We start from the raw sequence: 15856 nt of genomic DNA, 5'->3' as shown, positions 1-15856 counted from the left end.
AGGTAAAATTACCGAGTTATATGCAAATCTGGTGTTGTCCGACAGGGCCATATACTTTGGGAGGGTCTCTGCAATTGCCACGGCCAGCAGACGAGGCATGAAGGTGTTCAACATGACAAAGTAGCCAGTGTTAGTCAAACCTTGAGAGTCTGACACTAAGTAGTTTATTTTAGGGATATTTAAGCATAGCACAATTTATATCACCTTCCTGGTGATAATTAACTCAGTCCAGGTGCACAATTAAACCTTAAGACATGATGCACTGAAACTCCTTTCTAAAGTACCTGTGATATCTTCCATAAAGATGGGTTCTATAGATGACTACATGTGACCCCTTCCATCGGTTCTATTTCTCATCCCTGGTCCTCCCATTCAACAATCCCTTGCCATTTGGGACCCTTATTTCTGCTGGTTTGGGTTATTTATATCGTTAAATTGCAATATGGATGTAAAAAATTAGGCCAAGGGTCAGGGAGATGACTCAGCCAATAAGGACTTTTGTTGCCAAGCCTGAGGATGTGAGTTCAATCTTAGGAACCTACATGGTGGAAGGAGAGACTCCTGTGTGTTGTCCCCTAACTGAGTTCAATCCTAGGAACCTACGTGGTGGGGGGAGAGACCACTGCGTGTTGTCCTCTGAGTTCAATTCCAGGAACCTACGTGGTGGGAGGAGAGACTCCTGTGTGTTGTCCTCTGACCTCCACACATTCACATGTGCGCACACACACACACACACACACACACATTTCTAACAGAATAAAGATAAATAGAAATAATAGGGCCCGACCTAACAACCAGGTTGGAGATGAAAAATGTTAACAGAGGAGGATCACTCTTTCAATGACCAAAAGGGAAGAGGCCACCAGAGACACTCACAGTGAGATCCCTGGGCCACTGAGTGGTATCACCATTGGATGAGCTAAGCAGCCTCCAGCTGAACCCTCAGTCTGGGGGGAGCTGCTTAGCTGAATTCAGTTCATTGCCAAGTAATAAGGTGCCAGGCTTACGACTTCTCATTGGTTATCTTGTTGATTTCAGTGTATAGATTATGTACATTGTGGGAGGCACTGAGGTCCTTGTGCTCACAGATCAGCACTAGGGGAACCTAGGATGTCAAACACACATGCTTGTTCCTTCAGAGAAAGGGACGCATAACCTGTTATCCACCCTGAAGGCTGGGAGCAGATTTCTTAATAGAATAGCCTGATGACTTTTTGTACTATTTTTATCCTTTTTGAGACTTATTGTGAGCTTGTCCACCTATAGAACCTAAAGCAATAGCTGGAACCAGTCTTGCAGAAGCTGATGACTTAAAGATGCCAAACAAATTTATTAAGAACTAAAACATCAGATATACTATTTGCTGGGTGCAGGGGACCGGGGTAGCCAAGGTCAGTGGAGAGCTAAGTCTGACAGTGTTGGCAAAGAGAACATGGGATGATAGTTCAGGCTCACAGCCCAGTGGGAAGAACTTGTCCCTGGACCTTGACTCCTTTGAGGGGCACTGTCCCCAACCCTAAACTGTCCTTGCCAAGTCCACTCCTGGACACAGACACAACTGGAGTTCCCTTTGTCCTCTCATCAGGGCATCTGAGGAAGTCTTTGGCTGGTGTGGCTCCCCACTTATAAACCTCATGTTTTTTGAGCAATTCCAGAGCTTTCCATGACTTATTAAGAAGAAAACAAGGAGTTTCTGCTCAGCAGGCTCTGGGACAAACTGCAGGGCTTCTGAAGCCTGAATTATTTGTTCCTATATTCTAGGTTAGGGCCCTAAGTCCAAGAAATTCTTTCCACATTTTACCACCATTTCAGTTAGTTAATCAGCCTAAATCCCTCTTTTCTTTGAGGTCTGCCTACTGTGCTAAGAGAGCTCTGTCTTCTTTTAATTTTTACACTGATTTGTTTGGAAAGACAGGTGCATGTGCTCATGAGCATGCACATGTTCCATGACACACATTTAAAGGTCAGAGGGCAATTTACAAGAGTCAGCTCTCGCCTTCCACCAAGTGGGCTCCAGGATTGAACTCGGCTTGCTTGGCTTGAGAGCAAACACCTTTACCTGCTATGGAGTGTGACAGCCATTGAAGAGATGACATCCAGGAGTCTATCGCTGATATCATCGGTGGTGGGATCTGGGCCACCCTTCTACGGGGCTTTCTATAAAGCTCTGTCATTTAGAGATTCTGGGCCGCAAAAAGAACCTTCAGGTCTACTTCCAGTAAAGGCAGAACAGTTTTAAGACGGGACAGGTAACAGCCTGAGCTGTAGCACTCTGTGTAGTTTTTCCTGAGCAGTTTGCCAGTGCCTCTTCTTAGGGTAAGGACTTATTTCAGATAGCAAGGCTGTCAATGAATCTTGGAGGCCTTTCCACAAAAATGCATGCTATCTGGAATGTTTAACTCACAGCGTTTCACTATTGGGAAGGCTAACCATCACTTCTAAGCAGTTACTCCTCCCATTCTCTCTACAAGCCAATCAGAATAATTTCACATGAGTTCTACTTGGTCTTAGTAATAAAAACCCAAAGCCAGATATCTGGGTAAATACTGAAAGATCAGAGAGACAAAGGAGCAAGTCACAGCCACCTCTTACCTTGCTAACTCCTCAGTCAAAATAAAAGGCCACACCCCTGTCTCCTCCTGCCTTATATTCCTCTCTCTGCCCAGCCATACCACTTCCTGTCTGTCTGTACAGACCTCCAGACCTCTGTGGTTAACTAGTGGCTAGCTCCACCCTCTGATCTTCAGGCAAGCTTTATTTGTTAGAGCACAAACAAAATATCACTACAGAATAATGCTCTTTTAATATCAGAGACAATAAAATCAAGTGTGTTAATACGTTTTAGAGTTAGGAAATCCTTTATACTTCAATGATAGGCAAAGACATATCTCAGTTACAGACAGGTGCACAGAGAGCCATAGGTTAAAACATTTGTTTGTTTGTTTATTGGTTAGGGATGGAACCCAGGACTTTGCTCATGCTGTTTGCTCAGTCTTTTGAGCATGATTCTTTTCCTACCTATTTCCATCTGTTTTAAATAAAATTGTGTTTCATGTTGCAAACACTTGGCCCTAGCCCTGGGTTACATAAAACTAGGCTATTGGTGGAAGAAAGTGAACAATGGTTTCAAGGAACTGAAATTAGAATCAACTACACAAGAAACAAAGACAGTGATGTATGTATTGACACAGAGAATTTTTTTCTCTTTTTTCTCTAGAGCGTGGAATTCCTAAGTGACTTGAGGCTGCATATAGACAACAGACCAAACCAGACAACACAAAACCAAAAAGCACTAATAAGTGGGATTCTCTGTTGCCAGATACTGAAAACAGGTGTTACACATAGTATCTGCTATACATCCAGCAGGGGTCACCAGCAGCAGATCGCAAAGCTAATCCCCAGGATGGAGAGATGACTCAGGAATTAATAGCCTTTGCTGGACAATCATGAGAACTGGAGTTCAGGGCAAGCATCCAGACAACAAGCCCACAAGCCCAGCTAAACATGGGGCTGAGACTGGAGAATGGCTGGGGCTTGCTGGCTCCCAGCCTAGCACAGGTAACATGAACCCAAGGTTCAGGGAGAGACCTGTCTCAGATAGACAGAAGGTGAGAAAGGAGGGACACCTGGCACTCTCTGCAGGCCTCCATGCAAACACACAGGCATGGACAGTCCTCTCCCATACCACATACTCGGTAACAAAGCAAAACCTCAACAGATACAAAAAGATTGAAACAACCCCATATATCTTATCAGATTGCCACAGCTCAGAGTTAGAATTCAACAGCAACACTAATTTCAGAAAGCCCACAAAAACATGGAAATTGAACAATTCTCAACCGAATTATCACTAGGTCGAGGAAGAAATAAAAAAGAAATTAAAGACTAATTTAATTGAATTCAATGAAATTGACCTCACTGTATACCCAAACTTATGGGACACAATGAAAGCAGTACTAAGAGGAAAGTTCATTGCATTAAATGCCTACATAAAGAAGCTGGAAAAATCCCACACTGGCAAATTAACAGAACACCTGAACTCTCTAGAATGAAAAGAAGAAAACTCACCCAGAAAGAGTAGACAGCAGGAAATAATAAAATTAAGATCTGAAATCAATAAAATAGAAACAAAGAAAACAATACAAAGAATCAATAAGACAAAGACTTGGTTCTTCAAGAAAGTCAACAAAATTGACAAACCTTTATCCAAACTAACAAAAAGGCAGAGAGAGAATATCCAAACTAACAATATCAGAAATGAAAAGGGAGACATAACAACAGACACTGAAGAAATTCAGAGAATCATCAGGTCATACACAAAAATGAAAAATTTAAAGAAAATGGGTAATTTCCTGAATAAGTACCACATACCATAATTGAATCAAGACAAGATAAACAAATTAAACAGATCTATTACCCAGAAGAAAGTAAAGACAGTCATCAAAAGCCTCCCAGTCAAAAAAAACCCAGGACCAGATGGCTTCAGTGCAAAATTCTACCAGAATTTATTTATTTGTTTGTTTGTTTACTGGTTTTTTGAGACAGGATTTCTCTGTAGGTTTGGGGCCTGTCCTGGAACCAGCTATGTAGACCAGGCTGGCCTCAAACTTACAGAGATCCACCTGCCTCTGCCTCCCAAGTGCTGGAATTAAAGGCGTGTGCCACCACCACCTGGCTTTCTACAAATACTGATACTCCTCAAATTGTTACACACAATAGAAGCAGAATGAACACTGTCCAATTCTTTTTATGAAGCTACAGTTACCTTGACTCCCAAACCACAAAAATCCACAACTAAGAAACAGAATTACAGACCAATCTCTCTCATGAACACTGATGCAAAAATACTCAATAAAATACTAACAAGCCAAATCCAAGAACACATCAAAAACATCATCCACCATGATGAAGTAGGCTTCATCCCACAGACACGGGGATGCTTCAATATATAAAAATTTGTCAATGTAATTCATCATATAAATAAACTGAAAGAAAAAACCCCACATGACCATCTCATTAGAAGCATAGACAAAATCCAACACCCCTTCATGATTAAAGGTCTTGAAGAAATCAGGGATACAAGGAACATTCCGAAACATAATAAAGGCAATATACAACAGGCCAACAGCCAACATCAAACTAAATGGAGAGAAACTCAAAGTGATTCCACTAAAATCAGAAACAAGAGAAGGCTGTCCACTCTCTCCATATCTATTCAACACCACTTGCAGTCCTAGCCAGAGCAATAAGACAATAAAAGGAGATCAAGCAGATACAAATTGGAAAGGAAAAAGTCAAACTATTGCTATTTGCTGATGATATGAGAGTATATATAATTGACCCCAAAAATTCTACCAGGGAACTCCTACAGCTGATAAACACTTTCAGTAATGTGGCAGGATACAAGATTAACTCAAAAAAAAAAAATCAGTAGCCTGTTGACAGAGGTTTCTGTCCTGCCCAATCCCACAGTCATTCAGCCCCAAAGAAACACACAGAGGTCTACGTTAATCATAAATGGGTTGGCCTATTAGCTGAGGCTTCTTATTACTCTGACAGCCTACATTAACTCATAATTCTTATCTGTGTTAGCCACATGGCTTGGTATCTTTATAAGTGAGGTGTTCTCATCTTGCTTCCTCTGCATTTGGGTGCAGACTGAGTCTTTCCTTTTCCCAGAATTCTCCTGTTCTCATTGCCCCACCTCTACTTCATGCCTGGCTAACGACCAATCAGAGTTTTATTAAAATACAGGTGACAAATCTTAACAGGGTATAAGAGCATTGTCCCACAGCAGCAGGCCTCCTATATACAGATGATAAATGACCTGAGAAAGAAATCAGAGAAGCATCATCCCTCACAATAGCCACAGATAACCTAAAATATCTTCAGGTAACTCTAACCAAACAGGTGAAAGACCTGTATGACAAGAACTTTAAATCTTTGAAGAACAAAACTGAAGAAGACATCAGAAAATGGAAAGATCTCCCATGCTCATGGATAGGTAGGATTAGCATAGTAAAAATGGCAATCTTACCAAAAGCAATCTACAGACTCTATGCAATACCCATCAAAATCCCTACACAATTCTTCACAGACATCAAAAGAACAATACTAAATTTCATATGAAGAAAGAAAAAACCCAGGATAGCCAAAACAATCCTGTACAATAAAGAAACTTCTGGAAGCATCATCAACCCTGACTCCAAACTCTGCTTCAGAGAGACAGTAATGAAAACAGCCTGATGTTGGCATAAAAACAGACAGGTGGACCAAAGGGATCAACTCAAAGTTCCTGATATTAACCCACACACCTATGAGCAATTGTTTTTGACAGAGAAGTTAAAAATATAGAATAGAAAAATAAGCGTCTTCAACAAATTGGTGTTGGTACAATGGGATGTCTACATGTAGAAGAATGTAAATAGATCTAGATCTATTTACATGTACAAAACTCAAGTCCAAATGGATCAAAGACCTCAACATAAATCTACCCACACTGAACCTCATAGAAGAGAAAGTGGGAAGTACCCTTGAATGCACTGGCATGGGAGACCACTTTCTAAATATAACACAAGTAAGACTGAGAACAACAATTAATAAATAGGACCTCCTGAAACTGAGAAGCTGCTGTGAAGCAAAGGACATAGTCAACAAGACAAAATGGCAACCTACAGAATGGGAAAAGATCTTCACCAACCCCACAGCTGACAGAAGACTGATCTCTAAAATACACAAAGAACTCAAAAAACTAGACATCAAAAGAACAAATAATACAGTAAAAAAAATGGGGTATAGACCTAAACAAATAACTCTCAACAGAGGAATCTTAAATGGCTGAAAAATACTTAAGGAAATGCTCAATACACTTAGCCATCCGAGAAATACAAAATAAAACAACTCTGAGATTTTTATCTTACACCTGTCAGAATGGCCAAGATCAAAAACACTGATGACAACTTATGCTGAAGAGGATGTAGAGTAAGGGGAACACTCCTGCATTGCTGGTTGGAATGCAAACTTGTTCAACCACTGTGGAAATCAGTATGAGAATTTCTCAAAAAATTAGGGATTAGCCGGGCGGTGGTGGCGCACGCCTTTAATCCCAGCACTCGGGAGGCAGAGGCAGGCGGATCTCTGGGAGTTCGAGGCCAGCCTGGTCTACAAGAGCTAGTTCCAGGACAGGCACCAAAGCTACAGAGAAACCCTGTCTCGAAAAAACCAAAAAAAAAAAAATTAGGGATCAATCTACCTCAAGAGTCACGATTACCACTTTGGGACATATACCCAAAAGAGAAATACTCACATCACAAGGACATTTGCTCAACTGTGTTCATAGCAACATTATTTATAATAGCCAGAACATGGAAACAACCTAGATGCCCCTCAAACGAAGAATGGATAAAGAAAATGTGGTACATTTACACAGTGGAGTCCTACTCAGTAGAAAAAAAAAAATGACATCTTGAAATTTGCAGGCAAATGGGCAGAACTAGAAAAAAACCATCCTGACTGAGGTAACCCAGACCCAGAAAGACAAACATAGTATGTACTCACTCATCAGTGGATACCAGACGCAAAGCAAAGGATAACCAGCCTACAGTCCACAACCCCAGAGAAGCTAGAACCCTCTTCCAGAAACAGATGCAGAGATCCACAACTAACCACTCAGCTGAACTCCTGTCGAAGAGAGGGATAATGTGAACAAAGGAGCCAAGGCCACGATGGAGAAACCCACGGAATCAGCTGACCAGAAGTAGTGGCAGATCACTAACTCTAGACTGATCCTGGGGAGCCTGCATAGGACTGAAGTAGGTCCCCTGAATACAAGGTGTGACTTGGTCAGTATATGAAGCTACTGGCAGTGGGACCAAGGCGGGGAGGGGTGGGGGCTTGGTCCTGCCTCAAGGAGATGATGAAACAGACAGACTTAGTTGACCTTCCAGGGGAGGCCTTAACCTCTCTGAGGCGCAGATGGAGGTGAGGGGAAGGGGAGGAGTGGAAAGAGAGGAAGGAGGGGAAACTGGGATTGGGATATAAAAATTAATTAATCTTTAATTAATTAATTTTAAAAAGATTGTGACAAATGCTTTCATCTTCTTATGAAAAAAGGAAGATGCCAGTAAGAAGCTAAAACTAGCCAAACATGATGGCACATGCCTTTAATCCCAGCATTCAGCAGGCAGAGGCAGGAGAGCTCTGTGAGTCTGAGGCCAGCCTGATACACATAGTGAGTTCCAGGATAGCCAGGGCTACATAAAAAGATCCTATCTCAAACAAACAAACAAACAAACAAACAAAACAAAACAAAAAAACAACCAAAGTTTAAACTGTTTATGACTCCATATAAGAAGTTGAGGAACTGGGTGTGACCTTAAGAAAGATTGCCGGTCGTATATAAACCTAGCTAAGTCCGGCAGGGACCTACACTACACTGAATGGTTCATTACCACACTACAGAAATGGTTTCTTTACAGATAAAAATCTCTGAAGTGGGACAGGAGAGATGGCTTTTTTTGATTCTCTACACCCACACAGTGACTTGTAACCATCTGGAACTCGGGGTCCAGGGTACTCAAGCTTTCTTCAGGCCTCCGATAGCCCGGGGCATGCATATGCCACACAGACAAGTACGCAGGCAAAGTCCCCACACATGTAGAAGTTTTTAAAAATTTAAAACCTCTGAGGTAACTGGCAGTTTCACTCAGTCTGTGACCTTTAGCAAACAGTGACTAATGAATCAGACTGTTTCTCCAGATAATCCTCTGGGGGCCTTTGCCTCATACGACATTGAAAGAACATGTCACCATGACCTGTTAAGACTTCGGGGAAAGTATGGCTGAGGCAAAGGAAATCACCCTGGTAATTAATCTCCCGTCTTTCAACAACGGAGGGGTAAACGAACACAGGAGCCCTGAAGTGTTGGTGACAACGCTTGTCTTACATCACCCTGCTTATGAGATGGCACAGTGGACCCAGAGTCACCTCAGGGAAGGAAGTGGCAACTGGAGATCTGAACAAGAAAAGGTTAAGGTTTTAATATGCTTGATCTGTATACACATAAATGCCTGTGCTCTGAAGAAAAGTAGTGGTGGGTGGTTTTAACTGTGCAGCTATAGGATTTTCAATGTTTGTAACTCTGAAATTTTCTTTGGAATGTCAGTTAACCTCCTGTGTGGGTAAGATTTTACTGGAATACTTTTTTAACACTTTAAATTCTGTTCTTAGGACAAAGTGTTTGTGTATTCTTAGACTGTTGATAGATGATAGATAGATGATAGATAGATAGATAGATAGATAGATGATAGATAGATAGATAGATAGATAGATAGATAGATAGATAGATAGATAGATAGATAGATAGATAGATGTTGCATACATACATACATAAGATAGAAGCTCTGTCAGGTTATATCATTTACTATTTATATATCTTGTTATGGCAAGGAATCTACTCTTCCCTCTTAAAAGATATGCTGTGAGAAAAATAAAATGTTTATAAATCTGATAGTTTGAAAAATTGCTGCTTAAACTCTGGCTACTGCAAATTCATAAGTATTCTTTTTCATCTTTTTTGTGGCAAGTCTCCTCAAATTACCTGCCTAATGACAGTCTCAAACGTTTGCCTTCTTACTAATAAAACTCCAAATGGTAGTCGTAACTTCTCACATTTTTAAAAGATAATTTATGTTTATCTTATGTTCTTTGGTGTTTTACCCGCATCTATGCCTGTGTGAGGGTGTCAGGTCCCCCGGAACTGGAGTTACAGACAGATCTGAGCTGCCCTGTGGGTTCTGGGATTGAACCTGGGTCCTCTGGAAGAGCAGCCAGTGCTCTTAACTGCTGAGCCGTTCCTCCAGCCCCAACTTCTTATATTTATATTTCTAATAAACTTTTAGAATGTATGTGTATTTGTTTCATGACAGAAAGCACCAGTAGCTGGGCATAGTGTCGTAGGAAAGTAACCTCAGCTCCGTGGAAGGCTGAAACAGGAGAATTGGAAGCAAAAGCCTTCCTTGGCTACGGAAAACTTGGTGAGATCCTGTTCTGAAAGAAAGTGGGTGGTGGTGGCGCACGCCTTTAATTCCAGCACTTGGGAGGCAGAGGCAGACAGAGATGTCAGTGAGTTCAAGGCCAGTCTGGTCTACAGAGCGAGGTCCAGAACAGGCTCCATAGCTACTAAGAAACCCTGTCTCAAAACCACCATTCCCGCCAAATTAAAAAGAGAGAGAGAGAGAGAGAAAGAGAGAGAGAGAGAGAGAGAGAGAGAGAGAGGGACTGTGTTTATAACTAGGTGGTGGGATGCTTGCTTGGTGTGTTTAAGGCCCTAAGTTTAATCTTTAGTACTATAAAAAATAGCAATAAAGATATTTTTAAAAGGACTATAACAGGAGTGAAAGGCTTTTAGAAGCTCCTTTAAATAGGAAGAGCAACCGCTTAAGAGGTGCAATCCAAAGATAATAGTATAAATGGTGTCTGGTTTCAGTAGGCTTCAGAGGGTTGTGCTGTCATGTGTAGATCTTCCTCCACGCATAGTAAAGCTCATTTAGTTGGGGTGCAAACTCTTAAGATGCCAACTGTGTGCAAAAAGAATATGACCCAGGGATGAAGAGATGCTCAGTTGTAGCACGAACAATGAAAACCCAGAGACAGATATTGGGGTCCAACTCGAAGGTCAGAAAATGGCGATTCTGTTTCCAGGAATCTTAGAGTGAGACTGTGTCTGAGAGCTGTCTCCTCCCATTTTATAATCCTCTCTAGTGCTGGGATTAAAGGCATGTACCACTACCTTCCAGTTTCTTTGGCAAACTAGTGTGGCTACTGGGATTAAAGGTGTGTGTCACCACTGCCTGGTCTTTAAGGCTAATCAGTGTAGCTGTTTTACTCTCTGAACTACAGGCAAGCTTCACTCAGGGTTAAGAGGACGCGTTGCTCTTGCAGACGACCTGCTTCCCTTCCCAGCACTCATGTCAGGGGACTCGCCCCAACCTGCAACTCCAGTTCCAGGGGATCTAATGCTCTCCTCTAGCCTCTAAAGGCACTGGCATGTCTGTGGTGCACACATACACATGCAAAGTACACACATATAACATATAAAGTAAAATTTAAGGAATAACTCTATTTTTTAAAAAAATAGCATAGGGGGCTGGAGAGATGGTCCAGTGGTTAAGAGCACTGGCTGTTCTTCCAGAGTTTAATTGGCTCACAGCCTCTATAGTGGGATCTGATGCCCTCTTCTGACTGGCAGGGGCACATGCAGATAGAGCACTCCTATATATTAAAATAAATTAATAAATAATTTTTTTAAAAAAAAAACATAGGAGCTAGAGAGATGACTCAAAGGTTAAGATCAATTGTTTCTCTGGCAGAGGACCTGGATTCCATTCCCAGAACCCACATAGTAACTCACAATGGTCTGTAAATCCAATCCCAAGGGGGCAAATGCCCTCTTCTGAACTCCAAGAGCACCAGGCAAGTATATATGTGAGGCACATATACATGTGCACACAAAACACTCATACACATAAAATAATAAAAGTAAATGAATCTAAAAATTATTTAAAAACATTGGATCCACCTGCTATGTTATTGTATCCATAACAGGAATCAAGAAATGTTTTCCTAGCTGGGTGGTAGTGGTGCACACCTTTAACCCCAGCACTTGGGAAGCAGAGACAGGTGGCTCTCTGTGAGTTCAAGACCGGTCTGGTCTACAAAGTGAGTTCTAGGACATCCAGAGCTATTACACAGGGAAATCCTGTCTCTAAAAAACAAACAACAAACAAAAAGGAAATGTTTACTATTGTTGATTCTATGGTCTATTAATTTGAAAGGATCAGAAATGTGATTGTTACTCTGGGAACAGTTACAAATTCATTTCTTGCTGAATTCTCTCAGTAAAACGAGTACAGCTGGTCCTTGTACGTACAGGTCTGAATTTGTGGCATTCACTCGGCTACTAGAAATAACCAAAATGATCAAAATTGACTCCTTGTTGCACAGGTCCAGACTTTTTTGCTTCTCGTTATTCCCTGCAAGTTCAGAGCAGCAGCTAATTCAACGTCCTTCACACTGCATCATCTAGAGGGGACACAGTGTACGACTTGTGGACAAATGACACATACGTACTGGCTATGACTGCACATTCTTTATTAAGAAGTCGAAAAGGCAGAGTCCACTTGTAATGTTCTCACTTCGTTTGCCGTTTAGAGGAGTCCTGAATATAGAGCACACTAGTTTGTACCAACGACATCTAACGAGCTTGCTTGCTCTTTTCTGTCCTAGAGGTTCCTAGAACCGGGGAGCAGCGTTCACTGAAGCATTGGCTTTCCAGTATTCATGGCGGCTCACAGGATTCACCCACAAAACCAGGTAACTCCTCCAAGGCGCATGCCCATTATGAAATCTCTTCCTGGGGTGTCCTGGGAATCGCTTGCCATAGAGATGGGCAGTGATTATGAGACCGGTTGCTGGTGTCCTTGGCTGAGCCCCTCAGTTGTTAAGAATCTAACAGCACCCCCTCTTCCTGAAACTGCGACCCTTCAACGATTTTCCTTTTTTTTCTCTGTCATCTCCTGCTCCTCCACGTCAGTCCTTCCCACAATTCCCCAGTCTTTTGCTGAACATCTTTCAAGAACGGGACAAAGCGTTGGAGTCCCCACCTCCCTGTGGCAACCTCACTCTAAAAGCCTGTGTAGTCCAGCCTGTCCTGTAGTCCACAGGTGTATCGTGGCCATTACGTGGTTAAGGCTTCACCTTCTCTTTCAGGTGACAGCAATCTCTTTGCCTCCTACTGCGGCTGATGTGCTTTCAGATCAGCATCATAAAAGAGGTGACGTTGCTACCTTTATTTTCTAACTTTGTTTTATGTTTGCGAGTGTTTTGCCTGCACTGCACTGCGGAGGCCCAAAGAGGGCATTTGATCCCCTGGAACTGGAGTTACAGACAGTTGTGAGCTGCCATGTAGGTGCTGGGGTTTAAACCCAGGTCCTCTAGAAGAGCAACCAGTGCTCCTAACTTCTGAGTCATCTCTCCAGCCCTGATAAATTTTAATTAGGTTATCAATACACTTGAATGCATGCTATCTCCAGGTAAGATACAGTTAAGCTTTTTAATTTTTTCTCATAACTTAAAAATAGGCTGAACCATTTAAAAAAATCCACAATCTTTTTTTTCCTGAGGGAAGTCACTTCGAATGACCTGTACCTGAGCAAATTTTCACAGGACCAGAATAGCTTCTCTGTACCTCCAGGTATTAAGATCTCTAGTGACAATCTCTTAGGCAGAGAACTGGTCAGGCCTTGGGACAGTCATTCCAAGTCTTGTCCATCAAGAGGAAGACAGTGGAGGGATTCCCAAGTGGTTGCCTGTCTTAATTTGGGTCTCTATTGCTGTGACAAAAGACCATGACCAAAAATAAGTTGGGGAGGAAAGGGTTTACTTGGCTTGCACTTCAGAATTGATGTTCATCACTGAAGGGAGTCAGGACCCTGAAGGCAGGAGCTGATGCAGAGGCCATGGAGGGGAGCTGCTTACTGGCTTGCTCTCCATAGCTTACCCAGCCTGCTTTCTTACAGAACCCAGGACCAGCAGCCCAGGGATGGCACCACTCACCATGGCCTGGGTCCTCCCTCTCCCATTGATCACTAATTGAGAAAAATCCTTACAGTTGGATCTCATGGAGGCATTTCCTCAACTGAGGCTCCTTCCTCTCTGATGGCTCTAGCTTGTGTGAGTTGACACACAAAACCAGTAATACGTAGCCTTCCTGAGCTGGAGCAAGCTTCTGCCTTCACCTGCTATGCACAGATCTGGGTTCACTGTCCCCAAAATACAAGGTTCCTTTTAACTTTTACAAAAGGTCACTTTAGAAACCCCTCTGAGATTTGTCTGCCTGCAGACCTGAGAGAGATACCTGTTACTGCAGGTAGCAGGGCCCCCATGCAGCTACAGATAAACATCGGGGAGAAGGTTTGGCTGCATCTGTATTTTAGAGGCTGACTCCAAGCTCTAGGTCAGCACACAGTGAGCTGAGGACTTTCAGGTTCTCAACTGGGGCCTGATAAAACTCCCTAGGATAGCAAGCTGTCACCGTGTTCAAACCCTAAAAGCAGGCCCAATTCTCTGTACGGTACAGATTTACGTCCAACTTATGAATATGTCCCAAGTTATTTTAAAAGTGGAAAACATTAACTAAACATTCGTTTTAACTCCCAAAGGTACTTGTCAAAATACTCTTCAAGTATTACTTTAGAAAGCCCCATCATGCATCTGTATAGCATTCGTTTTGAAAAGATTATTCTATTTTGTATTTGTGTACGTGTGTGTGTGTGTTTGTGTGTGTGTGTGTCCTCATGTGAGTGCAGTTCCTGCAAGAGGCCTGAAGAGGGTGTCAGATTTCCTGTGTACTGGCTACCCAGGAACTCATTCTGTTGACCAGGCTGACCTCAAACTCACAGAGATCCACCTGTCTCTGTCTCTTGAGTGCTGGAATGCTGGAATTAAAGGCTTGCATCACAACCACCTGACTTTTTTGGTGGGGAGGGGCTAACATTCTTAATAGTTGCCAAAATGTTGTTACTCCATTGCTCACCCTGGGCCTCAGAATTGATGGGACTTAGCATGATTTGTTTAACAAGCATGGGAACTATGACCCAAAAACTCCAAGTAAAGGATCGAGACTCCCATGTGTGTGCCCTCTTTATGATCAGAATAGAGACAAATACAAGATCCAAAAGAAAGGGAGCAGGAATACCTTTGTCCTGTCTTCTTAGAACCAAGGTTGACTCACTTTCCCGAAGCTGATCGCCAGTCACTGTCTTCCTTCACAAACAAAGGTGGAAACTCCTAAACTTTTTCTGTTACCTGAGCCATTGCCCATCAGCACTTCGAGAATATTTCACAGTCTGCAGTGTGCCTAGAAACTCACCAAAATATACTTGCCACTGGGCAGAAAGTGATTCCCATTCCTCCACATCAGCATCTATTGGTCAGTTCTCACTGCACAGGTCAGTATAACTGAAGGTCCCTGAAAAGTCAGCCAGTCTTCAGAGAAGTTAACAAGACATGACCTGTTCCATGGAGACAAAAAGAGGCAACCGTTCAAAAGCAGCTTAAATGTCAGCAGGACTTGGAAAAGGCCAGTCAGCCACCCCAGAATAAAGTGCTGAGTTTGGGGCGATCTTGAGCAGCTGAAGACAGACATGCATTGCAAAGAACTCAAGACAAAGTTTTGGAGCCGCAGAACTCGGTGTTGAAGAGCTGGAAAGGGAACAGAAATAATCCTGAGCGGTTTCCCAGTTTAGAAAGATTTTGTTTATCCTTTTTCACTAGAGTTGGAGCCAAATTTGAATTAGTTTTTAATATTCCTGGCCACACGAGTGCTCAAGTCAGTGATGGATTTCTGGGAACAGTCTGTCATCACAGGCTCCAGCCTGAGACAGAAAGGGGGCCGGTTTCGTCCCTTTCATCACTTTGACCAATGACTCTGGGACACAGGCACAGAGCACTGTCTTCTTCCCAGGGATCCCGAGTTCTCAGCTGTCCACTGTTTACCTGCCTTGCTGTGAGAGGCAAGAACCATTCCTAATCATCATTCCAGTCACATTAAACAGGCAGGCAGACAGACAGACAGACAGACAAGCTGGTGGCATGCACCTTTAATTCCAGTGCTAGAAGTAGAAGTAAGCAGATCTCTGGGACTTTAAGGATAGTCTGATCTACCCAACTGAGCTATTTTCTGGCTAGCCAGGGTCACATAGCAAGTCCTTGCTTGCATAAATAAATAAAACACAGTATTACATGATCCTTGAGTCCTTTCATTTGGAAACCCGTTTTAGTGCATCTACTCATTCAT

This window comes from Chionomys nivalis, chromosome 15 (assembly GCF_950005125.1).
Source record: "Chionomys nivalis chromosome 15, mChiNiv1.1, whole genome shotgun sequence".
Lineage (NCBI taxonomy): Eukaryota > Metazoa > Chordata > Mammalia > Rodentia > Cricetidae > Chionomys > Chionomys nivalis.
Note: the sequence above shows the minus strand (reverse complement) of the source record.